The sequence below is a fragment of the Odocoileus virginianus genome, chromosome 9 (genome assembly GCF_023699985.2).
Source record: "Odocoileus virginianus isolate 20LAN1187 ecotype Illinois chromosome 9, Ovbor_1.2, whole genome shotgun sequence".
Taxonomy (NCBI): Eukaryota; Metazoa; Chordata; class Mammalia; order Artiodactyla; family Cervidae; genus Odocoileus; species Odocoileus virginianus.
In genome coordinates, this window is record NC_069682.1 from 17,166,539 (window position 1) to 17,189,423 (window position 22,885).

Here is a 22,885-nt window from a genome sequence, read left to right on the forward strand (position 1 = left end):
ACTGGAGTGGGTTACCATTTATTTACCTAGGGGTTCTTCCCTACCCAGGGATCGAACCCAGGTCCCCTGCATTGCAGGCAGATTCTTTCCCTTCTGAGCCACCAGGGAAGACTTGGGCTCCCTTAAAATCCAAGTTTGAAGACCTGACCCTTAATGTGACTGTCCTCAGAGATGGGCCCGTTGAGGGGATAATTAAGGTTCTGTGAGGTCGTAAGGGTGGGGCCCTGATCGAATAGGATTGGTGTCCTCATGAGGAGAGGAAGAGATGCCAGAGATCACTCTCCTGTTTGCACACAAGCTGTGTGGGTGGACAGGGCAGCCGTCCTCAAGTCAGGAGGAGAGGCCTCATCAGACCCCAACCCTGCTGACACCTTGACCTTGAACTCCAAGTGTCCAGAGCCTTGAGAAAGTAGGTCTGTACTGTGTAAGCCTCCATGCTATGGTGTCTTGAAAGGGACCCTCAAGCCTTGATGCTCATGTGGTGACAGATGGGTGGGGGGCGAGGCAGGCTGGGCCCCCTGGCAAGGGTGTACACCTCCTCATGACAGGCTTGTGGCAGCAGGACTAGAGGAACCATAACCCCATGCTGTTGTCCTCTGACTCGTCCCTCTCAGATGGCTGTCATGCATGATGTTTCATGTGGGTCTCATAATACCTTTATGATCCTTTGCAGGCGTCAGAGTGTTTTATTGCTGTTCTATAGCTGGTGAAACTGAGGTATTAAACAGGCTGTGCAATTTATGTAATGTGTCTGAAATTGCCCTGAGAGTTGGTGCTCCAGGCTTGCCGCAGCCTGATTTAGTATTCTTGCCGTGCAGGTAATCTCCAAGTGGGCAAGGCCGAGGGACCTCTGCTAGGCTGGGGACAATTTCAGTTCTTTTGTTTCATAGTTTTCAGCATCTGTAGGATGGCCAAGGGCCCCAGTTCCCAGCTGTGGAGTAGCTGAGGAGTAGCTGTGAGGGAACCCAGTGGGGGCCTTTTTATGAGACACACGACAAGCTGGGAGCTGCAGGAACTGGCAACCTTGATGCCGAAAGACAAGCCTGGGGCCACCAAGGGGAGCCGGTCTGGGAAGCACAAGCAGGCTAAGTATTGGGCAGGAGCTGGGGACGTCTTGCTTAACTGTCTGTTAAATATACTTAATACATTTAGTATACACTTGATGAAACTAAAACCCATCCACTGAGAGATAGATGCCTCATGTCCTTCACTTCTTGGGGCTGGTAGCTCTACAGTTAAGGCCCCCCCCCCCCTTCTTCTAAGTTGGGCACTGGCATCCTCACCCCTCAACTAGAAGGCAAGCTTCTTGACAGCCAGAATCTCCTGGGGCTTGTATGCTAATGGGTCTCCTGTACTAAGAATAAAGGAGTAACTCTTTTTAATTGACTGGGCTTCCCAAGTGACTCAGTGGTAAAGAATCTACCTGCCAATTAAGGAAATGTGAGTTCAATCCCTGGATGAGGAAGATCCCCTGGATAAGGAAAGGCAACTCACTACAGTATTCTTGCCTGGAGAATCCCATGGACAGAGGAGCCTGGTAGACTACAGTCCTTGGGGTCACGAAAGGGTTGGGCAGAACTTGGCAACTAAACAACATTGTTCATTGATTATCTTTCAGCTGCTACCCTTTCTTCCTTGCCAACAAAATCCTTAATTTTCAGTGCTTCAGAAAATCTAGTCCTCAGCCTGGCCCAGAGGGTGTGCTTTAATCATTTTAAGTCAATCTTAGGTTTTCCTATTCTTGTTGCTAGTGGTTGGTTTAGAAATGGACCTGTTCTATGCTTCTGGGACTGTTATCCTTGCCCTTGAAAAGGGCCATGTGGTGCCTTGATCTGTGGCAACCATCTTGGTATTATGAGGGGACCCAACTTGAGAACACAAGCTAAGATCCACTGGTGGCAGAGTGGGAAGGAGAGAGACTCTGGGACTTGAACAACATTGTCAAGCTACTACCAATTAACCAAAGTTGGAACCAGTCCACCATCAGACTTATGTGAGATAAGGCATATCTGTGGTTGCTTAAGCCCCTCCTGACTAGGTCTTGATCTTCCATAACCGAAAACATCCAGACCCAAGAGGCATGCCATAAATGTTTGTTCACCTGCTGACAGATGAAACCTGCCTTAATCCATGTCGTATTGGTGAATTAAAGCTCTAAATGTTGACCACTAGAGGCAGAAATTCTGGTATAATAAAATGTTATTAAAGTAATCAGGAAAGCATCCTTTTATGTTGCTTCAGGTCTTGGCTTTGCTAGTGAGGTTGATGGATAAGGAGATTCTAAACCTTGGGAAAATCATATTAAGAGAAAATTTTTTAAAAAAACTTTCTATTTTCACTTTTTATTTAAATTATAGATTTAAATTGGCCAGTGTGCAAAACAGTCTACTTGCTAAGGTGACCCAGGAAGGTGAGTGTACTCTGGCTTGTCTTGAGGTGGGATGTGGACTCTAGTGCCATTTTGTGATGGGGGGGCTGCTCCCCTGGTCGCCTCCAGGGTCACCACCCATGGAACTCTGTGGCAAGTACCATTTGTGTGGACATATTCCATCAGGTACCTTTGGGAGCACTTGCAGCCCAGAGAATCAGCCCATTTTTATTCTTTCCACACCGTTGGAGATTCCTTTCCTGCCTGCATAATCTGTGGGAGCTTAGAGGATCACAGCACTGCTCCAAGAAGGAAAGCAGAACCAGATAGAAGGCAGAGCCTTTGCTTCAGCCTGTTCCGCTCAGCAGAAGTACTTCTGGTGACTGGTCAGTTGGATGTTCTTCCTCCTCACCTGGAATACTGCAGGGACCTCATGTCTACTGGACTATCTTTTTGTTGTTGTTGTGTAGTTGTTAAGTCATGTCTGACTCTTTTGTGGCCCTACGGACTGTAGTCTGCCATGCTCCTCTTTCCATGGGATTTCCCAGGCAAGAATACTGGAATGGGTGGCCCTTTCCTTCTCCAGGGGATCTTCCCCACCCAGGAATCAAACCCTTGTCTCCTGCGTGGGCATGGACAGAGGAGACTGGCAGGCTATAGTTCATGGCTTTGCGAAAGGGTTGAATACCACCTAGTGACTAAATTAACAGCACTAACTCTCTAGTTTTGCCTGATTCCAGCTCGTACCCTACACTGGTCCCCAAAGCTGATGGTGTCGCTTCTTCTCTGCTTACAGTCCTTTAGTGGCACTGCATCCTCTACAGACCACTGTGAGCTCCTTAGTCTGTCATGTGAGGCGAGGCTCTGGACTCTGCCCTCCTCTCCAGCCTCTTCTCTCCCTTTTATCTCCCACAGACAAAAATCTACCCGCATCCAACTCCTGGTAGCTTCTAAAGCCCGCACATTCCTGGCACCTCCTTAGCACCCTTCCCCACGCTCTCATCTCTGGATGCCTCTTCACCTTGTCTCTCTGCACCTTGCACCTCCTTTTTTAAGACATGTCTCTGATGTCCTCTGGGAAGCCTTCCCAGATCCCCTGGTGCAGAGTTAGAGTCATCTTTTCCTCTGTACTTCCTCCTCCTCATCACCGCTTCACACCCAGCACTCAGTCTCTGGCTGGTTTCTCCATCTGCCCCTCCCACTATCTTCTGAGCATCTTGTGGTCAGGATTTGGTCCTGTGCATTTTGTATCACTGTGTCCAGCACAGAACTTAGCACACAGTAAGTGCATACCAGTCACTTTTTGGTTCAAACTGAAGTAAATCAAACTGAAAAAAAAAAAAAAAAAAGAGTAGGAAGAAACACCTGCAGCAATTTCTGAGGCAAACAGGTTTGTTGTAGGCGTCTTCTTTTTGTCAGGATCCTGGGAACTCAGAAAATGCATCAAACATTAACTCCTTTGCCGGTTAGTGCCTAGGAGTAGATATTGAACAGAGAGAAAATTGGGGAGGTTGAGGAAGCAGGTACAGAGAAACACCACGGATGGGCCCTAAAATAACCCCCTGCCCTGTCACTCTCTCATTCTTTGTCCTCACTCAGTTTTAAAATAGTTCCTCTAATTTACAGTTACTCGTGGAGTCTTAGATGGGTTAATTCTTTTCATTTCATCCTCAGAAATTACTGGCAGATTTATGGGGCAATGAAACTGCACAAGCTCCTGAAAATTCTGAATCCTTGACTCATTGGAAGACCAGAATATTTGTTATTCTTTTACATAGGGTTTCCTCCATCCCCAACTTGGAAATTACCATCTGCTTCTGTGAGCTCTCCCCAGCTTCCTCTGTGAACAAAAGGGCAAAGTTTTTACTCAATGATTTTAGCAATATCTACCTCCCTTGTTGATGAGTAAAACTTTTTCTGCTTTCTTCAGGGAATTCTGTATCTTCTTTGGTCACCTATTATTCAATACACATTCCTGGCCTTTTAGGAACTTTCTCAGGTCTGTCGTTCAGATTTATCTTGGACAGAAAGATGGACCTAGAATCTGGAAAGGTGGTCTCTGAGGGATCCTCTGCATCAGATCCTTCCCTGGTATTTTTCCCAGTGGATCAACAGAATCCTCCTCAATCCTCCATTACTACTGTAAGCAGAAAATTGGTCATTCTTTTGTGGGGAATGGGAAACACCCAGTGACTGAGAAATTTGAATGAGATGTATTTGTTTTCATTCCTTTCTTCATGGCAACCGATTCTGTTCACTTCTGCAGTTTTTGTAAGCTGGAAGAATAGACGTACCTGATAGTAATTTTATTTTCCCAACCTATAGGTTTTGAGAAAAGTCTACATTTCCTTTTTCTGGGTTACTATGGCTAAAAGTATAATTAGAAAGACAAAAAGATGATATTTTATATAGAAACATTTGTATTAGTGCCTAATAAAAGAATGTGCAGATAATAGGGAATGTGACAGATAATTACGCTTTTGCTTTAACTGCATGAAAGAAAGTAGAAGTGGTAGTTGCTCAGTCATGTCTGACTCTTTGCAACCACATGGACTGTAGCCCGCCAGGTTCCTCTGTCCATGGAATTCTCCAGGCAAGAATACTGGAGTGGGTAGCCATTCCCTTCTCCAGGGGATCTTCCTGACCAGGGGATCAAACCCAGGTCTTCTTCATTGCAGGAAAATTCTTTACAGTCTGAACCACCAGGAGCTACATGGGATATAGTTTATCTCTGAAAGGACGAGGCACATATACAGCTTCCTGGCATGGATACAATCAGAAAGCTCTAAGGAATGTCCAGGATCTCTGAGCCCTTCAGCATCTTTAGGAAAGCTACACCCACATGCTTCAGTTTCTTTAATGTTTTACAAGAGACTTTTTACTAGTTTCCTTTGGTGAACTGGTTTCCAAATAGTAGGGGGAAAAATAAAGAAACGGGATGACGAACGGTTGTCATGTGCTTTAGCTCCCAGGCATGAAATTGGGGCTCAAGCCAGCAGGGTGAGTTTTCTTTGGGTCCAGGCCAGCAAAATGAAACCCCAAGAACCCAGGCTTTGGATATGTCATTATCTAACAAGCCAAAGGAAATGGATGACATGATGCTGACTGAAGGAGATGATGAATTCTGGTCTGTAATTTATGTGAACATCCACTCACAGTTAAAAATACTGATTAGTATCAGTATCAAATTGTCCAATCTCAGTATCAAATGAGAACAGAGACGCAAAGCACACAGACCCTGCGCGGTAATAAGGAGTTTGGTCTCGGTATCCCGGCAATGATCATTAATTTCGCTGTGTTTTGATTTCGTGTTTGTGTTGATGTATTCTAGTTTGTCTGAGAATATGAAAGTAACACCTGGTGTGCTCTGTACAAATGGGTCTCCGCTCTAGGAGGAAAGCCAGAGGGGACACGCAGCTGAACCCGAAGCATCGTTATAAACAGGCTCCAGGGAATCGACTCCTCAGATTTCCGAGAATAAAACAAAGTCAGAGAAAATATACTAATGTGGGAGCCTTCCTCGTATGCAAGATATACCTTTAAGGAAATAGTATGCTCAGAAGTTTGTTTAGGGGCAGTTTGTAAGCCAAGCTATGTTTTCACAGCATAGGTTTGCATGCAAATGGCATTACACACCCTCCCACCCACACCCACACCCACACCACACCCACACCCACACACATACGCTCTTCACAAGCAGAGGCAATGAGGCCGATTTTAAAAATGCTCATGTCCAGAGGTTTAATTTTGCTGATATGTCAACACTGTCAAAAGGTGGTTATTCCTTCTAGACTATTTCTGCCAGCGTTGGGCACACTGTTGACTTCATCTTCCTTGAGGCAATTACTCCAGTTCTCAATGCCTCTGAGATCAGCGTTCCTTTCCCTTGTGTAATTGAGAGCTGGCAACTCACACTTTTAGCTTATTATATAAAGAGTCTCCAAGAAGAACTGACAAGGCAAGAAGCAGTTCTTGCCTGGGAAGACCTAGAAGCACAGCATCTTTGCAGAGAGAAAAGCTGCTATTATTACTTGAAATGTATGATATTTCCTAGATCTGCACAAATCTAATAAGGGAAGATAAATTGACTTTTTGGATTTTCTTGTACTAAAATATCAAAAACCCATTTCATCCTTTTATTCCATTTTAACTTAAAACCTAACAGCTGAGTTTCATTCAAGTCTAGCTTGCTCCTGCCACCCCTGTTCAAATTCATCACGAAGGAGAGGATAAACTAATCACTCTGTCCCATTTTCATGGCTATGTTCATCTTACACCTTATTGGCAATCCGGTTGGACATGTCTAAGGTGTAACGTGAGTAAGAGCCAAGCCACCTTTTTTCTCCCAATGTCTAGAGGAGCGAATGGTTCCCATTTGCCACAATCCCAGGGCTAGGAGGTCCCGCTAGCAATCTCTGCCTTCACCTGGAAGGGAAAGGTGAGAATAGGCAATCCATGAATTCAATACACCCTGAAAAGATATTTTTGGCTCAACAAGAGTGCTGAGTATTCAGCTGGAGTTCTCAGGTGCAGTAGGGAAAATGCAGTGGTCTGTTGCGCTCCCATTCTGGCTGATTGATACACTGCTAAATGCTCTTTGGACCTCTGCCAGGAGAAATATAAACAGCAAAAGAACTTACTCTATAAGTATCTGCCTTTTTGCCAAATCGTATGAGGAAAATGTGTTTAAGGAAAAAAAAAAGGAGGATGTGTTTTTATTACATGTATGCTCATCAGACCCCAGCTCTGTAAAACCCATTAAAAACAACATGAAGTATTTAAAATCAGCAGTGGTCACCGTCACTGGTTACTAATTTACAAGATTAAGAACATTTGGATCAGAAGATGAAAGTACATTAATAGACGCAGATTTCTGAAAGAATCCTTGGTGATTAATTGCCGATCTATTTAGAGAGAGGGCTCAACATCTCAAGGAAAAATGTCAGCACGTAAGTGAGGACAAGGCACTGATACTTGACAATGACACTGGGAAGTGGAGAGGGTTGTTTAACGGTCACTTGCAGAGCCCTGAAAACTATCAGTAGTTTTTTTTTAATTTACTTATTTTTAATTGGAGGATAACTTATTTGCAATATTGCATTGGCTTCTGCCATACATCAACATGAATCAGCCATAGGGATACATATGTCCCCCCTCTCTTGGACCTTCCTAGAGGGGACCATTCCACCCCTCTAGGTTGTCACAGGCACCAGGTTTGAATTCCAGAGTCATACGGCAAATTTTCACTGGCTATCTATTTTACATAGGGTAATAAATATGTTTCAATGCTACTCTCTCAGTTCACCCCACCCTCTCCTTCCCCTACTGTGTCCACAAATCTCTTCTTTGTGTCTGCATGCATGACTGCAGGGGCACAAGTTTTCAAGCTAATATGCATCACAGGGCTTTCCCAGTGTTAGGGAAGATGTTCCCTTTATTCCAGGCTTGTTTGGTTTTGTAACTCAGCTCCTGGAACCCAGGAAAGTTCCCACACCAATACAGGGTGCAGTCACCACCGACACCCACACCCACACCCAGTGCTTACTCTGAGCCCCACTCCATTCTGCACGTCTACAGATTCAAACACATTTAACCTTCCCAACCATCTCAGCTAGACCCTCTCATTATCCCCAGTGGCTGGAGGAGGAAGCTGAGGCTGGGAAAGGTCTAATAGCTTGTGGAAGATGCTCTCACAGCCAGTCCATGGTGGAGACAAGACACAAAACCAGTTGGCTGGCTTTCAAAACCAGCATCTGAGAGTGGGGAGCAGGCACCTTGGGCTGTTTTAACACATCAGAGCCTTGTCCCTTGAGGAGCTCAACTTGACAGTTTCTCCTGTCATTTGTCCTCTCCCCAAATCAATAATTTTGGAGGGAAAAAAAATCTCAAACCCACCAGACCTTTTAAATCTATGTTTCAAGTGAGATAATATGGTGGCTGCATAGTAAATATACATAAACAAGGAAAGTGGAAAAATAGCAGATGGCAGGCTGTGGTCAGCACTGAGGACTAGATGTCTGATTATAGCCATGTTTACGTGTGTGAGGCTCACCGGGGTCTTGGCATCAGCAGATGTTTAAATGCTTCATTTGCGGATGTGACTAGAGGGTAGATAAAGGCAAGGGAGTTGTGAAGGCAGGAATGAAACCAACAACAGCTGCACTTTCATCCATTCTTATGCCCCAGAGTCCCTGCAGGGTGAGTCTTCCTCAGTGAGTGCCACATGGCTCCCTGTGGTATGTGATGGCAGGAATGTCTATTTGATGAAACTTCCATAGGCATCTATGCTTCTTGCACTGAAGGGTCCCTCAGACTTTTAAGGGTTACAGACCATGTGAACTCTTTCTAATGCTGCAAAACCACTGCACCCAGGTGGGCTGCCCTGACCCAAGAGGAGAAGATCGTGGAATCTTCCACAAGGCTGAGCTGAAGAGCGAAGGCTGGGGCACATCCCCAGAGTATGTTCCACTCCTGCCTTTCAGATGCTGCCCAGACATTTGCAAACCAATGTATAAGAAAGCATTAGACTTTGCCTTTGTGCCTTAGTTTCTTTTAGCTTGGCTTTCTAAGTAGGTCCATTTTCAAATACAAGTTGTCAGACAAAGAAAAACTGCTTTGCCAAGCGAGGCCCTCTGTCTCTGGGGCAGCGAGGCGTCCCAACAGCCCCTCTGAAGTCCTGGTAAAGGCTCTGGGTTTCTCTGCTCCAGTGACTCAGGGTTTCATCCAGATGCCACTCTGTCCCCATGACGACCACTTTCGCTCCTGCCTTGGGTCCTGCAGCTTCGCACCTGGACTTGCCTTGAACAGCCGCTGCAGAGCCCTTCTGGACGGTCCGGTGGGCTTTGGGGCACAGCTTCCTCCTGGATGCTGTCTCTGGCTCAACCCTGACGCCTACCCACTAACTCCCCCAGGCCTTGGGACCCCAGTCCAGCAGCTGCTGCTCTGAGAGGGAAGGTGAAAAATTGCACAGGGGCCTCCAGACCCTTCAACTAGATCTCCTCCTGGCTTTTCTTCTTAAGAGTCACTTTTTCTGTTGCAGAACGTAGAGTCAGTCTTTTTGTCCATGCAGTACTGTGTCTTCCAGGTCACCAGAGTCAAGACACAGCCCAGAAGGAAATCTCACTCCTTGATTCTTGGGGTTTGGGCCTCCAGAGTTCGGGCTTAGCTAAAGTCCTAGGTTTCGAAGTACAATGCTGCCGCTGCTGCTAAGTCACTTCAGTCATGTCTGACTCTGTGTGACCCCATAGACGGCAGCCCACCAGACTCCCCTGTCCCTGGGATTCTCCAGGCAAGAACACTGGAGTGGGTTGCCATTTCCTTCTCCAATGCATGAAAGTGAAAAGTGAAAGTGGAGTCTCTCAGTTGTGTCCGACTCTTAGCGACCCCATGGACCGCAGCCTACCAGGCTCCTCCGTCCATGGGATTTTCCAGGCAAGAGTACTGGAGTGGGGTGCCATTGCCTTCTCCTTGAAGTACAATAGATGCCATCTATTTCATAGATGCTATCTGGCTTTTTAAAATTTTCTTGATTTTGTCCAAACAAGAAAATTACATCAAAATGGAAAATGTTTGCTTTTGGCATTCTCAAGTGACAAAATGAAACTTCCAATTCCTAAAAATCACTTAAATCAAAATTTGAATAAAAAGTCAAAGTACTTATGACAAGCTTTGGTGAATCCAATCCTCCCCATTTTGCCTACATTTCAATATTCTGGCATTGCCTTGAGTTCCTTTTTACCTTCAGATAGCATGTTTAAGAAATGACTCTTCTTAATTTTTTTGTAAGTTAACTCACATCAAGAAAATGTGATTTGATGGGTAATTTTTCTATCCAATATCCAACTTGCTCCTCGTGGTTTGGAAAAGCCTGTCACGATTCCCAAGTGTGAATGCTAAACCAGCCATAAAGAGAGGCACATGCCTAGGGCTACAGCAAGCTAAACTAATGACAGCCAAGATCAGGCTGAAAAGGAAATATACACACAAGTTAGCACATAGGCACATACACACATGTGGGCATACACATACCTTCACACACATTTGTGCTAATAGAATAGATATATCTGAAAAAAAATCTTTTTATTCCCATGCTTTATTTTTTTCTTTTTGATGAGTTTTAGTGGAACTCTAAATTGAAAGCAAGTTGGTACAATTTCTGTATTAAGCAAATGAAATGTCTTAAATGTTTAAAAACCTCTGATGGAAGACTGGCTTCTTAAATTTTAAGGAGTAGCTGTCTTCTTCTAGAAGTTACTGGGCTGGAAATATAGAAGCTGGGTCCCTGACCAGGTTCTGTGAAACATTTAGGCTCAATGGCTTGGTAGGACTGGGCTTCTTTCTTTACATGGGAAATGAAAGGTGGGGGTCTTTAATGAAATTTCTAGCTCTAAAAATTTTGTGTGTATGTGTGCTAAGTCACTTCAGTTGTGTCCGACTCTTTGCAACCCTATGGACTGTAGCCCACTAAGCTCCTCTGTCCATGGGATTCTCCAAGCAAGAATACTGGAGTGGGTTGCCACGCCCTCCTCCAGGGGATCTTCCTGACCTAGGGATTGAACCCGAGTCTCTTATGTCTCCTGCATTGGCAGGCAGGCTCTTTACCACTAAACATTTTGAGTCTATAATTAATAAAAATACACTGAATGTGAATTTTCCTACTGTTACTGTTCGTGGCTGTGATTGATCCTTTTGGATGTTGGAGGGGCCATGTGCACTCGTGAGACATTCATTTCCTGTGTCCTGGCAGCTGTGGCTCGGGGCATGAGGCTGTGGGTGGCGATTTTGGCTGGTGGATGATGCCATCAGGGTCTGAGCCCGGGAATCCAGCGTCCCTGCCTCCCACACCATTGAAGTATTTCTGCCGTGAGGTCATTTGCTCACTACTTAACATGTTAACATTCCATACATCTACGTGGAAAATTGCGAACACTAAGACCCGAAACAAAGTGCATCATTCAGGACAGCAACAAGGAACAGATGGCTCACTGGGATTAGGACATTTCAAAGGTTGGCTCACAAAGAGGCCCTTTATGAAAATGGGGGGAAGCACAAAGGAATATGGTAGTAACCTGGGGTTAATAGCAGCAGAGAAGTCACCATGACTAGGACTGGGGAGACAACGGGAGGGAGGGGGCCAGTGGTGTCTGGAATTCTTAAGCCACTACAAGAGGAGACCTTCCGGAGAGGGGCAGGGACGTTTGCTGGAGCGATGCAAATAGGCCACGGGAATATCTCAGAAAGGGGCCAAGGATAGTGAATAACCCGAGCTCCTCCCTGCCCTCCCTGCCTTCCACCAAGCCTGGAGTCAGGGAGTCCATTGACGGAATCCATATCCACCAGCCTTCTTGGGGCGGAAGGAGGCTGGAGAAGACAGAGTGTAGGTCTGGAAGATCAAAAAGTATGGCGTACAAAGAAAACAAACAAACACGCCCTAAGGACAAAACGGTTTCAGACGCTTTCAGGAGGTAACTACGACCTTTCATCATTAGCTGCACGGAAACAATCACATATTTGTTTTAGCTTTTTTGTTATAGGCTACTTGGGAGGCAGTCCCTGAGAAACGGAAGGAAAAAGATTACCCTGTGAGCATCAAATGATGATATCGACACCTAAAGGTAAAAAAGGACCAGATGACTTCCTGGTCTGCAGGACCAGGAAATAACCAGTGAGCCCGTGTGCATCTATGAAGCAATGTGCTGGTCAGCAATCTGTGTGGGTGGGTCTGGGAGACAAGATTTTGGCGATGCTTATTTCAGCATTGGGAGAGAGTGCTCAGGCCAGAGGAAGGAACCAGCCTGACCCGGCATGGACCCTCAGCCTGTTGCAGAGAGGGACGTACCTGGGACGTACCTCCTCCACCCAGGAAATGCCTTTTCTGGAGTGCATGATGGCGTGGCTGTGGTCAGTACCCCACTCTGCCTTGCTGCTGTGGGCTGTCTGCCTCTCAAGCTGCCCATCACATTTCCAGTCTGCAAAGCGGACATGGATATGGAGGTGGACACTCCCAAGGCTCTGGGGGAGCCCAGCTGCCATTACCCTTGAACCTTTGAGAACGTCCACCAGCTTCCTGTCTAATGTCACTTCCACAAGCACCCTCTCTTGCACTCTTCATGACAGCCCTCTTAGCGTGAGTGTATTGTTCTTTTTCAAAGAAGACAAACAGAAGGTCCTAGAAGGGAGGCACATAGATGAAGTTTCCATGACCGGTGGGCTGCAGAGTAAAAATCTCACGTCACTAATCATGAGTGCTTGAGTGCGTTAAGAAACGAGTCGCAAGAGAGTCAGACACGACTTAGCGAGTAAACAATAGCAAAGGCACTAGACCTTCTTCTAAGTGTTTTATGAACATTAACTCATCTATTTCTTAACTCTGGGAATGAGGCTGTTATCATCCCCATTTAGCATGTGAGGAGAATATAGCCAGAGTATTAAGTAGCTGGCCCAAGGTCACCTAGCTACTCAGGTGAACTTTCAACTCCAGGCAGTCTGAGTCCAAAGACCAGCTCTTAAACATTTGTGCATGGAGCTCAAGGGGCCAGACACAAGGAAGGGAGAGGGTGAGGGGCAAGTCAATTCAGGTCAAGACCACTGTTAAGGGTGTAAAGTGAAGGTGAAGTCGCTCAGTTGAGTCCGACTTTTTGTGACCCCATGGACTGTAGCCTACCAGGCTCCTCTGTCCATGGGATTTTCCAGGCAAGAATACTGGAGTGGGTTGCCATTTCCTTCTCCAGGAGATCTTCCGGACCCAAAGACTGAACCCTGGTCTCCCACATTGTAAGCAGACGCTTTACCATCTGAGCCACCAGGGAAGTCTTATTAAGGGTGTAAGGAAAGTGAAAATGTTAGTCACTCAGTCATGTCTATGTCCATGAACCTGGGGCTTGGAGGGGCTGGGGTGCATGCACAGGCTGTCCTATCCCATCTCCTGCCTCCATGCAGTGGCCCCTACTTGTGAAGTTCTGGATTGCTTCCAGGGACCCACGAGGCGCTGGCCTACGCTCTTCCCTCTTCCATTTTTCAATGCTCCGCGATCTGAATTCTCCAGGCAAAGAATACTGGAGTGGGTTCCCATGCCCTACTCCAAGGGATCTTCCTGACCCAGGAAACAAACCCGGGTCTCCGGCATTGCAGGCAGATTCTTAACCATCTGAACCACCAAGGGTGTAAACAGCTCAGATGTTAATTACAGATCTTAATTAATAGTTTACTTTCTAGCTCTCAGAATTAAATGTTGCTTCCTTGCTTTTCAGATTATCTGGGGATCTAAGTCCAGCCCTTGTTACCCACTGGAATGAACAACAAGGAGGTTCAAAAGGTTAAGTTACTAAAAACAAAAACCTTGGTGCTTTGCTTTGTTTGGTTTGGGGATCCCAAAATGTCCGTGTCCAGTATTTATGGAACCAGGAAGTGCTAATGTCACAGGAATGTGACAGGCAGAGTCATTTGATACCAAAGAAATCAGGAAGTGCTGGAAACTTGAAAAAACGTAGCTGTTGCAACATTTCAGCTTGACTTTTTCCCCCAGTCCAAATCAAGTGTTGGTGTGTTAGAGGTTTTTGCAAGGATGAAGCTAGTGGTTCATTTAATTTTTACCCAGGCTGTGGCTCAGCTGAATGGCAGAGTCATCCAGCTCACGTTGAGGTCATGGACTATATATTTCACTGCCCTTCTTTCTGAAGCAACTCCACAAAAGAGCACTATTTATTTACTTATTTTTTCATTTCAGAACTAAGAACTCGCTTTTACTTGAGTGAGGCTGAAAGATATTGCAGAATTTTGCTGGTTTTCACTCAGTCATGTCCCACTCTTTGTGACCCCAGGGACTGCAGCACGTCAGGCTCCTCTGTCTTTCACTGTCTCCCGGAGTTTGCTCAAACTCATGCCCATTGAGTCAATGATGCCATCCAATCATCTCATCCTTTGCTGCCCTCTTCTCCTCTTGCCCTCAATCTTTCCAGACATCAGGGTCTTTTCCAATGAGTCAGCTCTTCACATCAGGTGGCCAAATTATTGAAGCTTCAGTTTCAGCATCAGCCCTTGCAATGAATATTCAAGGTTGATTAGGATTGACAGGTTTGATCTCCTTGCAGTCTAAGGGACTCTCAAGAGTCTTCTCCAGTACCACAATCCGAAGGCATCAATTCGTCGGCACTCAGCCTTCTTTAAGGTCCAACTCTTATGCAGAATGGAATACACCTTAAATGGCATTATTGTGTAGTACCACTGACCACATATGACAATTTAAACATAAAGTGGTTAAAATTAAATACAGCAAGAATTCATTTCATCAGTTTCACAAGCCACCTTTGGAATGCTCAGTGGCTCGTTGGCTGTTGACTGGTGCCTGCTGCATTGGACAGGGCCGTGCAGAATGTTCTTCTTGTCATAGAAGCCACTTTTGGAGAGCCACACAGGACCTGATCTCAATTGGGAAAAAGAGGCCAAGCGTTAAAAGGGGGCTGTGAGGAATCTTCCCTGAAAGGGGCCCTCTTTACTGGACTTATGACTGGAATGCAAGGCATGTGTAAGTCTCAGAGGGCCAGCTGGCTCAGGTGGACTCCAGAAGATGTGCTTTGGAAAGCAGCCTATGGCTATCCCATGCTCTGCTTCTGCTTCTCTCCTCTCGTTCTCGGCAAAGTAACTGATGTTAGAGCCTTTATCAACCGCACAACAGGAGCCAAGGAAAAGGCTGTGGGGAAGAGCTGAGCCAACATTTAGAGGTGATGCTGATGATGATAGGGCTTCCCAGGTGGCTCAGTGGTAAAGAATCTGCCTGCCAGGCAGGAGACCTGGTTCTCCAGGGGACGATCCCCTGGAGAAGGGAATGGCAACCCACTCCAGTATTCTTGCCTGGAGAATTTCATGGACAGAGGAGCCTGGCGGGCTACAGTCCATGGGGTCACAAAGAGTCAGACATGACTTAGCAACAAAATGACAACAATGACAAGCTGATGGTGATGGTGATGGTGGTGGTGATGTTAGTAAGAGATCCCTAAAGGGAAATGACACTTGAGGGAAGGGCATGGAGGGCCCTCAGTCCATGTTTTTCACCAAAGAATCATGACCTGATGCACCAAGCCTCACCTGTGGGCACTGTAATCTGGAGGTGTCGGACTTGAAGAGTTCTAACCCACCTCACATTGCACACTTTGTGCTAAAGATGGTACTATGCATGAATGTGGAGATGATGGACCTTTGATGATACAGCTGTGGACTCAGTAAGTACTTAAGGATAAGGAAACCTTTGCTCCTTTCATACTCCCAGGAGTGGAGCGACGCTTCCCTGTGTGTTGTAGGCACTTATTAGTGCCAGATGAGTGACTGTGAACTTTAGTCTTATTCAGGGTATTGATGAGTCTATTTCACACATGAAAAGAGAGGTCTTGTCATAGGGCAGTGTGATGCAAGGCTTCCCCCGGACGCCCAGCCTGCTCACTGTCTGCCTCCCCCGCCCTGTATGACTGGTAGAGTCTGAGTGGCCATGAAACATACATGAGAGGGCTTGGGAATAGAACCCAGGATGCTGCACATGGGTTGAACTTGACCATGATGCATGCTGGGGCTCCCAATAGATGTCTTCCATCATCAGACTGGCTCAAGTTCTAGGTATAGTTGAGCTTTCCAGTTGAAAGCAGCAGAACTCGAAACCGCTTTAGGAATAATCCAGGAGACTAAGACCCTTACCGCTATCTGCTGCATGAACCTGGGTGCCAAAAGTGTCTTTGTACATCAGTTTTCTTATTTTTAAAATAAGTTGCTGGAGCCATGTGATTTTAAGGTCCTTTCCAAATATAAAACCATGTGAAAGAACACTTTCTTTGGAAAGCAATCCTTGTTATTACTCATTGCCCTGTTCTTTTCAAGGTGCTTGACAGATTTTGTGATTATTTTTTCTGTCTTTTTCTCTAACTTCCTACGTAGAGAAGTTAGAAGTCCAGGTTTTTGGGGGTCATTTTCTTTCTCCATTTTGAAGAGGAATCTGAATTGCTCCATTCTTGCTTTGGTCAAAAAAAAAAAAGTCTTTAAAAGGATAGCTAATGATGCTGAAATTACTCTGGGCATGTTCTTAAGTGTTTGTAGTTCAAGCTGTCAGGGATTGCAATGGATTTTAACTGTTTCTCTTACTTTGCTACATTTTTCTTTCTTCTATCCCCAGGTTTCTCTGTGTCTAGACTAAAATAGAATAGCTTGACTTTGGGGAAATTTGCCAACAATTTTCCCCGTCCTTTCATCCAGAGGTTCTTAGTGCATGGTCCTCTGACCAGCAGCATCTACATTATGTGGGCACTTGGAAGAAATGCAAAGTATCAGGCAATCTGACCTCAGAATAATCAGTCCATGCTTTAGTCCTTTTTTGGCTGTACCATGTAGCTGGCATGTAGAATCTTAGTTCCCAGTGGTGGTGGTTTAATTGCTAAATTGTGTCAAACTCTTTGCAACCCCATGGACTATATCCCACCAGATTTCTCTGTCCATGGGATTCTCCAGGAGTGGGTTCCCATTTTCTTCTCCAGGGATCTTCCTGACCCAGGGATCAAACCCATGGCCCTGCATTAAAACCTCGGAGTCTTAACACAGGACCACCAGGCAAGTCCAGTCCAAGTTTTGAACAGCCTTAAGGTGATTTTGATGTGTGCTGAATCTGAGAATTTAAGAACTCTTGCTAATAAAAGACAACATTTTCTCTTACCCTTCTCATTCTTAATGTATTTCTCTACTTTCTTATATAACACACTAAAAGACTATGAGATTGTTTTTCTAAATCTTTTGAAAATAGAATTCTATTTTCTACATGGATTTTTCTTATTTTGGCTGTAAAGGACCTATTAATTTCTCTTCTTTATTGAATGGCTTAGTTTCCTCTTTATCAGGCTTTGGCAAAGAATAAGTTTATCATCTGGCATGAATTAAATGAAATGCAACCAAATTGGTAGTTGATGAATTTTTTTTTATAAAACTCTAGAATCTTGTTACTCCAGGCTGATTGATTCTGCAAAATCTGTCTCCACCCCAGCTCCACTGAATCAGATTCTGTATTCTACTAAGATCTCCACGTCATTTGTCTACAAATTAAAGTTTGTGATGCATGGCTGTAAAAGACTATATTAGACCTTCAATGGGATAATTGTTTCAGAAGTTGGAATAAAGTCACTTGAAACTTTTAGCCAAGCAGTCAGATTTTATCTCCAAGGTAATTCAATTGGTCCTCCATATCTGTGGGTTCTGAATCTGGATATTCAAGCCACCACAGATAGAAAATACTGATAGAATATTTTCTGAAAATATTCAGAAAAATTAATTCCAGAAAGTTCCAGAAAGCAAAACTTGAATTTGCCACATGCTGGCAACTATTTACATAGCACTTACATTTTATTAGGTATTATAAGTCATCTAGAGATGGTTTAAAGTGTATTATAGTATGTACATTGGTAATATGGAAATACTATGCCATTTTATGGGCCACCTAGGTGGTGCTAGTGGTAAATATCTCACCTGACAATGCAGGAGATGTAAGAGATGTGGTTCAATCCCTGGGTCTAGAAGATCCCCTGGAAGAGGACGTGGGAACCCACTCTGGTATTCTTGCCTGGAGAATAACATGGCCAGCGTAGCCTGGAGGGCTAGGGACTCCATAGGGTCTCAAGAGTCAGACGTGACTGAAGTGACAGCGCCCATGCACGTATGCACACACACATGCCATTTTTTATGAGACTTGAGCATCCCTGGATTTTGGTATCCACGAATCGTCCGTGAATACCGAAGGATAGTTGACAACATGAGCTTTATGATGACAAAAGAGAAAAGGTATAGTTAATCTGCAATAAATGGATTACACACATAATAATCAATAAAAAAAGGTTTTCATTCTATGTAGGATTGCACTAACCTAAGGATGGAATCACAGAGAAAAACATGCATGTATATACAAAGGAAGGCTAATTAGAAAATATACGCTGGTATTCTGATATACCAGACAGCACAGTCAAGGAAATGACATAGATAAAATCTCTGTAAAGAGATTACCCAGTAGCTCTAGAGGCAGATATGGCTCCATGGAAGTGCAATATAGTGATAACATTAGTCCTGCCATGCATTTGCTCTGGTGGTGGTGGTTTAGTAGCTAAGTCACCTCAGACTTTTTGCTGAGCAGATCCTAAATGTTCGGCATACTGCTTATCACCAAGTACTTGGCCAGTGTTATCTCACACAGCACCCATAGCAAGCAGTGAGATAGTATGGTTACCATCCCTCTTGTATAAGGGAGAAACTTGAAGATGGAAGGTTAAAATTAAATATAGACTTTCATTCCAGGTACCTTTAATTGCTCTGCTGTTTTAATGAGGGTAACATTGGTGGCAGTAGTGGGTAAAATCTCAACTCTCAATGGTTTATGAAAAATTCATTCTTACGTTCAGAAAGGTGTTCCTGATTAATGGGAGATTTTTCTTAAACACAGTTTTAGTAACCCAGCTTCCTTTATCTTTTTAGCTCTGCCACATTCCACATTTGGCTTCCAGGACCTGCCTGCATCTGCATCGCACCCGTGGAAGAAGAAAGTGCGTGGATTGGGTAAATGGGATTTATTTTTAAATGAGTTGGACTAGAATGGGGTGAATTGCTTCCACTCACGTTCCACTGGCTTGAACTTCAAGGGAAGCTGGGAAGCGTGTTCAGTCCCAGAAAGAAGCCACCTGCCCAAGTTCACACGAGGAGCTTATCCTCGCCAACTTCCATGTCCCCATTGGTAAAGGAGAATAATTATATGAGCAACCTCAGGTGGCTGCTAGAATGAAGTTACCTAACCACTGTTTTTACTGCAATGCACGGGCTCATGAAAGTTTGCCCTTCCTAGCTGATAACTCTCAGGTCCAGAAGATACAGTCTACTTAAGACTTTTCCTGATCTTACTGAGGATGAAGATAGAATGGAGATGTTGGAATGATGTGAAAATCTCACCCAGGAGTCCAGATGAGCAAGGAAATTAAATATGCAGCAGTTAGGCATAAACATGGGATTTTAGCAAAGCAGATTTCAAAGACTTCAAAGGAAATATGTTATAGCCTCCTGGTTATGGACCATAAATGTGAATGTGGTTCATTAAAGAGGGAAGGATCTAAGGGAAAAGCCAACTCTGACAGCACAATCATTCACGATTACACTGAGGAAGAAAAAGCAATGCAAAAGCCAGAGGAAACTTTACTGCTGTTCACAGTGTTCTCTTATAAAAGGGTATGTTCAAGATATGGCATATACTTCTGAAATTATCAAGGAGCTTCACGTGTCAGGAAAAGCTGGAACCTGAGGCAACAGAAACAACTTCTCCTTCTGTTGAGAGGAGAGGCAGAAAGGAACCAGATCCTGGCCGGAACAAGAGTGTGAAGTTCACGGCTATCAGAGGAAAGAGAGCCTCCTAGTCCCACTTTGCTTTCCTGTTCTTCTTCAAGAATTGGAAAGGGTGGACATCTAGCTGGGCAAGGAGATCATCTAACCTTTAAAATGGGTCCAGACCTCCAGGCTTCAGTGAAGTTTACCCTAGGGCTTCTGAGAATGTATAGATTGAGAATCAGTATCCTAAAAATCGGCTGACATTCGATTTTCAAAAAGCTGAGAAAAGGAGGTGATGGCAACCCCAGTCTGATAAGCTTAATAGAGATCCACAGGAACCCCTGAAATAGATGATTTATGTGAGGGCTTGCAAGTACTTTGAAAATAAGAGGCATGTCTGGGAAATAGTGGGCTTTCCTGGTGGCAAAGTGGTAAGGAATCCACCTGCAATACAGGAGACATGGGCTGGAGAAGATCCCCTGGAGAAGGAAATGGCAACCCACTCCAGTATTTTTTGCCTAGGAAATATCATGGACAGAGGAGCCTGGTGGATTACAGTCTAGTAGGTCACAAAGAATTGGACACAACAGAGAGATTAAACAACAGCTGGGAAACAGCATGGTTTCACCACATCAAACCCATCTCCCTCCCCCTTGGAGGGGGAAATGTGAAACAGTCTTAATTTTAACATAAATTTATTTCAGCAAAGAACTTAACAACCTTAGTATGGCACTTAGCACAGAATAGGTGCTCAATTAATCTTGGTGAATTAAAACATGAACAAGATCCTCAGGAAGAGAAAGAAACAGTGATTTGGATTCCGAAGTTAGGTGAACTTGTGCAGTTTGAACAATGGATCTATATTTACATGGAGAAAGGTCTTTATGAGGGTTTCTGTCTGAGCTCTGTATGGCTTGGTCTTGGCCTTGGAATGGACATGAAATGAAGACACAGAATATAAATATGTCAAATCTAGGAAGGATGTGCCCAATTTAAGGAAGTGGTAGCTACATGGTTCTCTGCAGAGGTTAATTTAGCTGCAGTTTTAAATAGAAGCCTGGAAACCACATAGCAAGGGGTAAACTAGAAAGTGTCCAAGTAGGTAACAGTGAAGATGAGAGGATAGAAATCGGGTCACGGAAGAAATGATAAGAGGGATGAGGGTTGTTTAGTCTGGATGGAGAAGATTGGAGGTTGGCCATGGACATATGCTACTTTCTATATGTTCTAAAGATGGAGGAGGGCAGGACCATGATGGCCACATCAGCTGTCAGAGGGATTCCAGTCTTATTTCAATACAGAGAGAACTTATAAAAGGATGAGGAGGGACTTCCCTGGTGATCCAGTGGTTAAGACTTCGCCTTCCAATGCAGAGGGTGCAGGTTCAATCCCTGGTTGGGGAGTTAAGATCCCACATGCCTCGTGGCTAAAAAACCAAAGCATAAACAACAAAAGCAATATTTTAACAGATTCAATAAAAGACTTTAAAGATGGAAAGAATGAGTGATCGCCCCAAGGTAGTGATCTCCCGCTACTCAGAACGGCCATCTTTCAATGATGTTTAACAGATGATGTTGTTGTTTAGTAACTCAGTTGGGTCCAACTCTTTGTGGCCACATGGACTGCAGCACATCAGGCTTCCCTGTCCTTCACTATTTCCTGGAGCTTACTCAAACTTGTCCATTGAGTTGGTGATGCTATCCAACCATCTCATCCTCTGTTGTCCCCTTCTCCTCCTGCCCTCAATCTTTCCCAGCATCAGGGTCTTTTCCAGTGAGACAGCACTTCGCATCAGGTGGTCAAAGTGCTAGAGCTTCAGCTTCAGCATCAGTCCTTCCTATGAACATTCAGGGTTGATTTTCTTTAAGATGGACCCCAAAACTTCTCAAACGGAAAGCCCAGATGGCTGTAGGCCCCTTTCTGGCTCTTTGTCCTGCTTCCCGATGGAGAGCGGAGGTGCTCCGTGTGCAGCAACCGCAGGTACTCAGAAGCCAGGACTGCCGGCCTGAAGCTCTGCCTGCCTTGGCTGCCGGGCTGGGAGAAGCAGCACGCATGTGTCCCTTCCGTAAGGCATGCCGCCCCTCGGGGAGAGACACCCCCGACAGCTGGCCAACCAAGAGCCCCGATGTCAACTGTCAAAGCACCCAGTAGTCCACGCTTGCGAGCAGGGGGAGGGAATGAGATTTCATTGCAGCAATAAGAGAGCAGACAATATGTTCGACACTAAACCAAACTGAAGTGAGTCCCTTAAATCTATTTGATACTGAGAGTTCTCCTGGGCCAGCTGATATAATTATCGTTAAGGTGATACTTACAACGAATGGTACATCATTAGCATAGTGATGAATATTGTAATCTTTGTGTTTGGTTTGAACACCCAGGGGATATCCTACTCTTCTATTTATTTCTCTTTAACCATACACACACACACACACACAAAAATAACCTTCCTCATTCATCACTATCTCCTATTGCTAAAGTGTTTTTTTTTTTTTTTAGGGGACCAAAATCAGAAAATTTGGGAACTGGGGAGCTCTGAATGAGTGTTTCTAGAACAAAAATGTCAATATTGATTTCATAGATTGCTCACACAGAGGTCCAACATTGAGCCTGAAGCTGATCTGATGCAAATAAAGTAGTGATGTGAGATTCTTCCTGGTACCGTGGATCAGAGTCAATTTCAGCATACCATTAAAAGGCAACAGTGAAACATTTCAGGACCATTGCACTGCACTCTCCATGTAATTAAGAGATAGCTGGGAGTCTGGGATGGACATGCACACACTGCTCTATGTAAAATGGATAACCAAGGTCCTACTGTTTAGCACAGGGAACTCTGCTCAATTTAATATGGCAGCCTGATACGAGGGCAGTTTGGGGAGAATGGATACATATGTATGTATGGCTAGTTCCTTCTCTGTTCACCCGAAACTATCACTATTGTTTATTGGCTATCCTCCAATATAAAATTAAAAAGTTTCTTAAAAAAAGCATTTTGACTCTTCTTCTTTACAGGTTTTTCTTTTACACTTGTAACTCTGTTATTCACCTCAAGCTATTGACCATAACGAGAGATCCTAGAGGGTAAGGATGAATTTTTACTCATTCTTCTATCCCCTACATGGCCTGGCACAGTACCTAGCTCATAGACACTTAATTATTTGTTGAATACATGGACAAAAGAGTGGATAA

The 22,885-nt window shown here is 44.6% G+C and overlaps 1 long non-coding RNA gene across 2 annotated transcripts; it reads left to right on the forward strand.

Moving 5' to 3' along the window:
- The first annotated feature begins 244 nt into the window (after positions 1–244).
- On the forward strand, positions 245–22,778 carry LOC139036479 (uncharacterized). 2 transcript variants are annotated; one of them, XR_011489241.1, is made up of 5 exons: positions 245–409; positions 11,902–11,982; positions 13,618–13,682; positions 18,857–18,937; positions 22,709–22,778. It is a non-coding gene; the product is annotated as an uncharacterized lncRNA (long non-coding RNA). The 2 variants fall into 2 exon arrangements; XR_011489240.1 differs by lacking the exon at positions 22,709–22,778 and having other exon boundaries at positions 18,857–22,342.
- Positions 22,779–22,885: the final 107 nt, after the last annotated feature.